Here is an 11,223-nt window from a genome sequence, read left to right as displayed (position 1 = left end):
GAACTGTGTGTGTAAAAAGGGGGGGGAGGGAGGGAAGCTCTATATTGCAACAGGTTTCCAATGGAAACTTAGAGCTGACTCTTCCCCATCCTTTATTATTTGTGGAGTGAACTGTCTAACCCAAAAAGGACGTTGAATTACCTTTAACTGGAAGTACAATAGCTCATTTAGCTTCAGTTATTTTATTTTTCAAATAATTGATGGAAGGATGGAAGGATTCAGTGAACTTGCCAAGGAACTGATAAGGTTCATTACTGAGTCATCTGCAGTTCGACAGACCACTCTTATTTCCAAGCTGAGAGGAGAAATGGTTTAAAAAAAACACGAGGCTATTTATTGGGACAGAGGGACTTTTGCAGCTCTTGTGAAAGTTGCAAAAGGAGCACGGAATGGAGCAATGGAGAAATTTTTGAAACAACAATGGGCCAAGCCATGATGGAACAACCAGGGAAAGAGAGACGTAACATTTTACAAAGGAACACCATGGACAGAATAATTGCCACACACAGGAAGAACAAGGATATAGTTTGGGTTCCTCCCTTGCAGTTTTATAACTACAGCTCTACCTCTCTTTCAAATCAGAACCAGTGAAGGTCCTGTGTGAGTGCCTGGAGGCGGTTGGAGGATGGATGGCGGCTAACAGATTGAGGTTGAATCCTGACAAGACAGAAGTACTGTTTGTGGGGGACAGGAGACGGGCAGGTGTGGAGGACTCCCTGGTCCTGAATGGGGTAACTGTGCCCCTGAAGGACCCGGTGCACAGCCTGTCATTTTGGACTCACAGCTGTCCATGGAGGTGCAGGTCAATTCTGTGTCCAGGGCAGCTGTTTATCAGCTCCATCTGGTACGCAGGCTGAGACCCTACCTGCCTGCAGACTGTCTAGCAAGAGTGGTGCATGCTCTAGTTATCTCTCGCTTGGACTACTGCAATGCGCTCTACATGGGGCTACCTTTGAAGGTGACCCGGAAACTACAACTAATCCAGAATGCGGCAGCTAGACTGGTGACTGGGAGCGGCCGCCGAGACCACATAACACTGGTCTTGAAAGATCTACATTGGCTCCCATCACGTTTCCGAGCACAGTTCAAAGTGTTGGTGCTTACCTTTAAAGCCCTAAATGGCCTTGGTCCAGTATACCTGAAGGAGCGTCTCCACCCCCATCGTTCTGAGGTCCAGTACCGAGGGCCTTCTGGCGGTTCCCTTGTTGCGAGAAGCCAAGTTGCAGGGAAGCAGGCAGAGGGCCTTCTCAGTGGTGACGCCCACCTTGTGGAACGCCCTCCCATCAGATTTCAAAGAGAAAAACAGCTACCAGATTTTTAGAACACATCTTAAGGCAGCCCTGTTTAGGGAAGTTTTTAATGTTTAATTGATTATTTTATTTCATTTTTCTGTTGGAAGCCTCCCAGAGTGGCTGGGGAAACCCAGCCAGATGGGCAGGGTATAAATAATAAATTATTATTATTATCATTATTATTATTATTATTATTAATAATCATTTAATGGGTCAATGTGAATAGAGGTTATTAATATTGCAGTTGTTGTATATGGGATTATTATTATGACTGGAATGTAATTGAAATTAAGAATATTTTGGAACGCAGAAATAAAGAAAATAATCAAACCATCAATTCTTCATGCTAAATCATGTAATTTGGCATTTGAACAATAGGTATTAGTAATTTTATTTTATATTTGCATTGTAATGAGGCTATTATTGGATTGTAATTAATTTTAAAAAAAAATATTATCAAAAATATAGATCTTGGTGATAGGTTCTGACAGAGGAGGGAGAGATTATCACTTTTGATAATTTATTAGATGAGGCTTGGATCAGTTGGATTCACTCTGGTTGGTCTGGGTGACAGCCAACTCTGATTGGCTGGATGTTCTAGTCAGTTGAGATTTAACTATCCGGGAAATATAATGGGGGTTGGACAGTGGCACTTTAAAACAATATTAAATGTTTTAAACAATAAGGATAGCGCCAGCAGCAACAACAACCCCTTAAAAAATCCAACCCTTTTATTTAGAGAATTTGTACTCCACTCTCCAGCCTAAAAGGCTCCCAGAGTGGTTTACGTGCTATTATTTAAAATAGGTACCCCTATATATCTCACCTGAGAAACTCAGCATTATAAAGAGTGCAGGGAACACAGTCTTCAATGCTGAATGTTGGATCCACTCAAGGAGATGGCAAAAAGAGAACTAAATGAACTCTTTGTATATAGAAAATTGAGGAGTGGGATAATGACACCTACGGGAAACAGATTGCTCTTGGCAGGAAACTCATTGGCAAATGATGGACTTTGTACTCCAAGCTAGTGTTGGTGCCACCATCAAAGCTCCTTCTAAATGACCATACATCATGTTCCTTCCCAAATGGCTTTCTCTCCCCCCTGCAATAGATATATCAAAGGGATGAGTGCTTTGATCTGAAAATCAATTTGCACAGATCTAATACACACACACACACACACACACACACACACACACACACACTATAAAGACTTTGATCCAAAGATCTCAAGGCAAGGTTCTATTTCCAAAATAGCACCTTCCAACTGCACTCAGCCCACACTTCACAAGGTTGAACTGTTGAGAAGTGGAGGAGGCATGAGGAGAAGGACCAAAGAGGGAAAACTGGGGAGAAAAGCTGAGGCTTGAATATTATAACCCAGTGTGTTATTAATAGCCCATGCGTTATTCATACTTGTCTGGGAGAAAGCGGGAGAAGGGATTCCATAACAGAACTGTCCTGAGAGGGAGGCAAAACAAATGTGTTTTTAAGGTGGATGTACTGTCCCAGAAGCCATAAGTACAACCAGAGGCTCATTGGGATACAGAGGCATATTGTCCCCAATAGCTGGACTGGGTTGTGGGAGTATTTGGCTGCAATGGAGCTTAGGAAATTTGGTCTGAGGTAAAAACCACTTAGAATTTGAAGTCAGCAACCATTGTTCTTGGGTCTTCAGAAACTGCTACCAAGCACTTTTGAGAACCAAATGGAAATAATAGTTCTTATTCTTCTTTGGTGATCACTCGTAGCTGAGTAAGATTATCTTCCATGAACACGGTCTTAACAGGTAGGTAGCCGTGTTGGTCTGACATAGTCGAAACAAATTAAAAAAAACTTCCTTCCGGCAGCACCTTAGAGACCAACTAAGTTTGTCATTGGTACCTGTTTGGTAAACAGGAGTGGTTTTGTGTACATGGAGGGACCATGAGTTCCATTTAATTCTGGTGCTCAGAAGTTTTTGATCCTTTTTTGCACCTGTCTCACTACTCATCTAGCCAAGGTCGTGGAGTTCATCTCTGGATATGGTAAACCCTCTCAGACCAGATCAAGGGTCCTCTTGGATCAAGCTGTGTCACTGGGAATATAAATGAAATCAGGTGCTTTGGGACAATCTTTCAGCCATAGTCCTGTCTGGATAGAAACACTGGCCATGATCATTCACACTCTCAGAGTCTCTAAATTGGACTACAGTAGTGTGTTGCTCAGACGTGCCTTTGAAAACTATTTTGCTAAGACAGCTAATCCAAAATGCAGTTGGAAGCCTCTTGACCACAACAATTGTCACGTGGATTTTGAAAAAGTTCAAAACTTAAACAAAAACATCAGTCAAAACAAAATAAAAAATCCCTTCCAGTAGCACCTTAGAGACCAACTAAGTTTGTCATTGGTATGAGCTTTTGTGTACATGCACACTTCTTAAGTGACAAACTTAGTTGGTCTCTAACGTGCTACTGGAAGGAATTTTTTGTTTGTTTGTTTCGACTACGTCAGACCAACACAGCTACCTACCTGTAAATAAAAAACATCAGGAACTTTCTACACTGTAGTTGGGATGCAATCATATCTTGCAACACATATTTTAAAAATGAGTTTCACACCTGCATTTTTTTGCATGTTTTTAATGAGTAGAACAGACTGCTTTATTTCTGTTGAGCAGAAATAAGCTTTCTTGTCTTCCCTGAATGAAGATCCATCTCTGTTTTCAGGTAGTCAAGGTTAAGAAACATGCACTGCCCTGGAGCCGAACATCATTTTTTCTTGCAGCACACTTGATCACTTTTACAGTCGGAAGGTTTAATGTATTGTTTGCTAGGGCATTTTCCATTCTCAGAAATGCAACTGCCTCCCTGTTCTTTACAAGTCTTTCCTTTCATGCAGCACACTTGATTCTTCTCACAGTCTGAAGGTTCAACGAATTCTTGAGTGCGGCAATTTTTTTTATACATGGCAGGAATGCAACTGCCTCCCAGGGTTTTACAAGCCTTTCCTTTAGATCCTGTAAGAGGGGAAAATGGCAAAAAATTAGACAGATAAAGAAGGAGAATGAGATTCTGACTTGCCAGGCAGGTTGATCAAACAAAGAGAGAATGGGTGACTGCAAGAGAGAAAATGAACAGACTGAGATAGCATGCAGAGATTTATTGCTGTAAATTGCTTTCCTTCTTTTCCACATTTATTTTAAATTGGGCTGTCACCAAATTGGACCCAGATGCCTAGTGCACCGGAGTCGCCTATTCTTAGTTGACAAAAGTATTTTCCTTATTTTTCATAATTATTTTAATTAGGATTGTCACCCAATTGAAGAAATACAATTAACTGTGTAACGTTTAGAAGACGAATTGATTGGATTTCAATAAATTTGCTTGTAAGCAAATTCAAAGTCAGTGTGCATGCACAAACCGTATATGATTTACTAATGCATATCGTCTTGGACTGGGAGGAAAGATCCTCAAAGGTTAAAACGTGGTTCTTCCCATATACAGTTTTTAATGGGACATTCTACCAAATTAAAAAATGCTGCCTGTTGAAGTGGAATCCTCCATTCTTATATGATTAAAAATATTTAACTGATTCAACTAGCTTAGGGACTGTCAGTGCCTCCCTTGTTCTCTTATAACAGCAATGGCACCATCTGAGAGGTGGTGGACATGAGTTCTGGGGAGTTCAAGCTGGGGATAGAAAATATGGGGCCTAGCTCCAGATGTTATTGTCACCCACAGTCAGCACAGGCCATGGAGGGAGTTATATTCCAGCAATATCTCAAGGTCCACAGGTTTCCCATCCCCTAGTCTATGGAATTACAGACCATATTTTATATTTAAGATTAAATATCCAGGGAGAACCTTTATGAATTGATTGACAAGATAGAAATGTTAATTATCAAGTACCTAAAGGTAAAGGTAAAGCGGCCCCTGACCATCAAGTCCAGTTGTGTCCGACTCTGGGGTTGTGGTGCTCATCTCGCTCTATAGGCCGAGGGAGCCAGTGTTTGTCCGCAGACAGCTTCCAGGTCATGTGGCCAGCATGACAAAGCTCCTACTGGCGAACCAGAGCAGCGCACAGAAACACCGTTTACCTTACCGCCGGAGCGGTACCTATTTATCTACTTGCACTTTGAGGTGCTTTTGAACTGCTAGGTAGGCAGGAGCTGGGACCGAGCAACAGGAGTTCACCCCATTGCAGGGATTCGAACAGCCAACCTTCTGATCAGCAAGCCCTAGACTCTGTGGTTTAACCCACAGCGCCACCTGGGTCCCTTATCAAGTACCTAGGAAACAACAAAATATTACTGAACTGTCAAAAATAAATACAGGTACATACATTTTGTAGAATAATAAAAAAGCTGATGGAAAGAGCTGGAAGGAGAAATAAAATCCCTTAATGTAGTAGAGAATATTGTAAGGCCCAACATTTGCAATGTTCAGTTTTTTAAAGGGCATTCTTATGCTATGAATGACAGCTGAGTTGTGCTAAAATCCTGCAATCAATTATTCGATTGAACAGGGAATTTATGATTAAAGATAACTGTTGAATAATGGCAGTGCTAGATATTTGGAATGCTGTTTAAAGTGGTGTTAAAGGTATTTATAATATGTGCCTATTTACCTATATGTTGTGACTACAATATGTTATTTCTTGAGATTTAAAAATGTGAAATAATAAGAATGTGAAATACAAGCAAGTGGAGGAGGTGGTGGAGAAGAACAATGATTCTATTCTCTTAAGAACTGTGATCAGGCAAAGGACAAAAAGAAAGAAAGAAAGAAAGAAAGAAAGAAAGAAAGAAAGAAAGAAAGAAAGAAAGAAAGAAAGAAAGAAAGAAAAGAACGACCTAGAGCCCCGAATTTTAGCACACATTACAGAGAAGGGCCATAGCTCAGTGCCAGAACACTGACTTTCGGATTTCTAAAGAACAAACTTCACTCTTCAAGGTTCAACATTTCAAGTTCAATATAAACATTGGACAATAACAGTTCTAAATATTCGGAATAACTTTTAAACTGATTTAACAGGTATTTAAATGTGTGTCTATGTACAGGGGTGGCCCATACTGTTTCAAACCTGAGTCGAAAATAGAAGGTGGCTTCCCATGCTGGGCACCCCCTCCAAAGCCTAGTTAACCTGGGTTGTGCAGCTGTGGCTTCAACATGCCAGTGAGATCTCAAGGGGTTCCCATGAGGTGTCTATGGAAACCAGCAGCCTCCTCAGCCATTTCTGCTCGTTTCTACAGTGGCACAAGAGGCAATTGCGGAGGTGCCCACAGAGGGGGCCCTTGGATTATACCGCATGATGCAGCTGCCTCAGTCTGCCTCATGGATGGGCCCGGTGGTACTACATGACTTCCAACCGCCCCCCCCCTTCATTTATGTCCAAATGTTTTTCATTTATGTCCAAATGTTTTTAATTTCAATGTATGTTTTACCTGCAGAAAACATGATCATCCCAGAAAACAGAAGGGCAACCATGAAGAGCCAACGCAGTTGCATTGTTGAATCTTGACTCAGATCTCAAGTTGAGCAGCAAGAGCAGAACCGTGAGGCAGAATGCTCTGGTGAGAGTTCTGGAAGGCTGAATGCCCAACTATTTATAGGGATTTGTGATATACTGACACGTAAGCCCTCTGCATCAATGACCTGGCATTATACAAGTGATGACAAAATCTATTTACCAGGAAGAACTCAAAAATAATAATAATCAACCGTATAGGTTGAACATTACTATTAAGAAAGCCATAATATTCAAAGAGCAGAAAGTACCATTGAGAAAGTACCATTCAGCTCAATGGTTCTATATCACTTATTGTTTTGAATGTTTCTGTCTATATATTATTTCCTGCTTTGGGTATTGTGGTCCATGATTGCTACCACTTAAGAAACACATTGTACCAAAGCAAGGAAATACTGAACAGTGCATTAACCTGATGGATTGGTCGGGATTCAGTGGGTTGTAAAATCAGTTGGGTTTAGTGGCATAATATGAACAAAACTATGAAGACCGATGGCCTATACAGGCCCACATCAGAGGCACCAAGTGCCTCCAAGATTGAGGGGGCCCGGCATGCAACTTATGCGTGCGACGTCACACTATCTGGTAGGAGGTCAAGGGCTCTGTTGGAGCCTGTCAATAAAGTTGAGCCATGTTCGGCTCCGTGCTTGGCCTCCTCCACCCCTCAAAACTGAGGGGGCACAAACTCCTTCCCACAAATATTGTAGACCCTCCAAGTGTCCCTATTTTCAATGGACAGTCCCAGATTTTCAGAAGCTGTCCCAATTTCTTATTTGATAACAGAATGTCCCATTTTCCTTTAGAATGTCTCTACAGTATTGTCATCAGAGAAATGTTTTAGCGCATGGGAGTCAACTCCTAGGGGATGATGGGACTTCGGACCCCACAATAAAGTATTTGAGGGGGTGGTCCCCCAAAGTTGATGAGCATTCCCATTCAAATGTTCTGTGTGCACTGTAACATGTGATCAATCGATGAGGGGCAGAGCTTACCTGTGCCCGCACAATATTTTATTCAACTTGGCACCCCTGTTAGAAGGTATGGAGTTATCCGAACTTCAAGTCATCTGATGGCAGCCCTGTATAGGGAAGTTTTACAATATTTAATGTTTTATTATGTTTTCACATATTCTGCAGCCTGCCAAGAGCGGCTGGGACAACCCAGTCAGATGGGTGGGTTATACATAGCTATTTGGAAGGTATGAGATTGAGGGGGCTGAAGACACCTAGAGTGGTTCACCTGGCCCACATGCCTTGTGTGCAGAAGTGCCTAGGATGTCTCCAGAACAGGGGCATATTTTTAATTCTTTTGACTTGCCCTGGATCCTTTGTGGGGTCATTAAATAAAGCACATAAAGACAAATGAAAACAATGCTGAGTTAGATGGAATATGGATCTGACTCAGCAGCTTGTTTTTGTTATGAAATCTCATAAAGTTGGGAGAGCAGCCAACTTGTGTATACTCTCAGAGCACCAAAACCACATATTTCCTTCAGATAACTATTGATGTATCCTGGGATCCTAAAATAGGAGTGTTGAGATTTTAGTGATCTTGAACAGATTTCCTGCCCCCACCCTCCTGGCCACTACCTCCATTCCACAGCAGTTGTTCCCGTAAGGAATTGCCGGTTCACACCGAGTCGAAATCATGGGGCACATTGTGTATTTATTCATGCACAATCTTTTTGTTGTGTTCTTTTAATATTCTTGTTATTGTTCTGTTTTCAGTTGCTTGGGGAAAGTACAGTTGTAAGGAGTGAAGGGAAGAAGGAAGAAATGCTGGGCACACAAGGCAATTTGGTGGTTTTCCCCAACCCTGAGAGAGAGCAATGAAAGACAGAAACCACCTCTTCCTTCCTGTTTGCATTGATGAAAAATGACACAGTAAGTCATTGGCACAACAGTATTATTATTATTATTATTAAGGTCAAAGCATTGGAAGAAACTGGAAATTTCCTTTACAAAAAGTTGTTGAGTTGCAGCAGAGGCTTGGCTAATCTCCTGATTGGTTAGGAAAGGGAAGGCATCTTTTACAAAAGATCTGCTGAGATATGAACCAATCTGAAAATGAATATTCTTATGCTAGAAGTGCAGGCGCACAAAAATGAAACGTAACTAAATAATTCCTGGCTAATGACAGCTTGTATACCTCCTGGAATGAGGTAATGAAGTATATGATTAGAGGAAATCTTTTTTTTTCCCCAAATAATTTTTATTCCTTTTCCAAATACAAAATCACAAAAAACAAAACAAAAACTCAAAACAGGGGGGGGGAGGACCAAAAAAATAAACAATACAATACAATAAACAATAAAGAAATAAAACACAAAAAAGGAAAACATCTCAAATCTTATATTATTTGCTTAACATTGTTGACTTCCTCAATTCCTCCCTCACTGGGTCCAGTTTAAAATTCCAATTACGCAATTTTCATCTTATGTTTTAAATTAATCTAACACATTTTATCATTAACACTCAAATATTCTATTCTAAAAATATCATCCATTTTCCACCAATAATTAATCAATTTATCCAAATCAAAAATTATTTTCCCTTCCTTCAATCTTCAATTTCTCCCCTTAGCCTCAAAATTTTTACCAAGAACTTTCCATTAATTTAAATATTAATTATTTTATCATACTAACATTTAAACACATGATAACCAATTTAACCCCCCTTCCCTGGAACTCAGGGTCTCCCAGATTTCTCCCAGATTCTTCAGCGAGTTCCATAAGTCATTCCAGTTTCGGACCATCTAAATCAGTCAAGAAAGTTACATCCACTATTCCCCTCACCCCACTCCCACCCTGTCCCAGCCTACCCACCATTCTTTCTCAACAATCACCTGATAACTCCCCAATTATTTAAATGCTGTAGTACAAAACCATCCAGCAATAATTCCATTTTCCAGCCCTTTCTCAGTTTTTATTCCCTTTGGATTCTTACCCCAGCATGAATCCTGCCCTCCCTCTCTCACTGGGAGGACATTGCTCCATGCTGGTTCTTCTTTAGGGATTCCTTGGATCAAGCAGATGTTCTGTCCCCCCCCCTCACTGGGGGAACAATGTTCCATTTATCTTCCTCCTTTTTTTAAGTTCAATTACACTGTCCAAGACTGATGACTGTTCCTCTTGCTTAACTTCACTCACCGTTAGAGTTAATAATTTTTCTCTGTCCTGACAATTCTGATTCCTTTCACGCCATTCACATAAGTGTGCATTACTTTCACACAACAATATATTATTTTGCCGCAGTTCATTTCTCAAGTCCGAGAGAAATGCGGACCCCCGAAAGAGCCCCAGATCGAGCGTTCTGGGGACGAAGAGCTCAGCAGAGCCCTATTTGTGACTCCTCTACTCCCCCATAAGCTCTAGTAAGTGTGGGTTTTATGCCAGGTGATATCCAGGTCTTCAGTCCCTCTTCTGCCCCAACTGGGCTAACAGGACGACTGGAGCACCCTCTGGCCCGATAAACAATGGATACTGCGGCAGAGGTTTTTAATCCTCTTTATTACTTCAAGCTATTTACAGAATATATACATAGGCTGTTACAAACAGCTCTCACTGCAAACACACAGCATAACAGAGAGCCAGAGATACTCACAACAGCTACAGAGCAATATAGCAATACCACGCCTTACTAAATTAGCTGAGTCAGGAAGGCAATTGAGTGAAGGAACAGTTCCCGCCCACTTCTCGCTCTGGAGACTTTCTGATTCTCACATTGGGAGGGGTGAAAATGCTAACATACTCCCCCTTTTCAAACCGACCATTGAGAGAACTTTAACACAACTGTAATTTCTTAACATACACATCTAGTTGTTCCTTGTTTACAGCTTTAGTTAAAGCATCAGCAGGAATTTCTTTCCCTGGCATATAAGTAACTTTAACAATTCCTTCTTGAATACATTCTCTGGCGCGGTGCAATTTAATCTGTAAATGTTTTGTTTTCTGCTTGCACCCTTCTGATCGGATCAATGCTATGCAGGCTTTGTTGTCCTGATAAACTGGAATTGGACACGAAACCTTTATTCTCATATCTTGACATAGCTGCAATAACCACTCTACATTCATAAGTGATAGAGTTAGAGCATTGAGTTCTGCTTCACATGAACTCGTGCTCACTGTTGCTTGCTTCTTACAATTCCAATCAAACAAGCACTGATTGTACAGATAACACACGTAACACACGCCTGATGTACTCTTTCCATCCATTAAGTCACTGCCAAAACTGGCGTCTGCATAGATTTCAAGACCTCCTGATTTTTGGCTTGAAAGTCTTAATCGATAATGCATAGTGCCCTTTAAATATCTAACTATGCGTTTTAAAGCTTTCCAGTCAGATACTGTGGGCTGATTAGCATATCTACTGAGCAAATTCACGCCAATGGCGATGTCTGGCCTGGTACATCTTGCTACAAA

Source organism: Zootoca vivipara, chromosome 3 (genome assembly GCF_965207765.1).
Source record: "Zootoca vivipara chromosome 3, rZooViv2.hap1.1, whole genome shotgun sequence".
Lineage (NCBI taxonomy): Eukaryota > Metazoa > Chordata > Lepidosauria > Squamata > Lacertidae > Zootoca > Zootoca vivipara.
Note: the sequence above shows the minus strand (reverse complement) of the source record.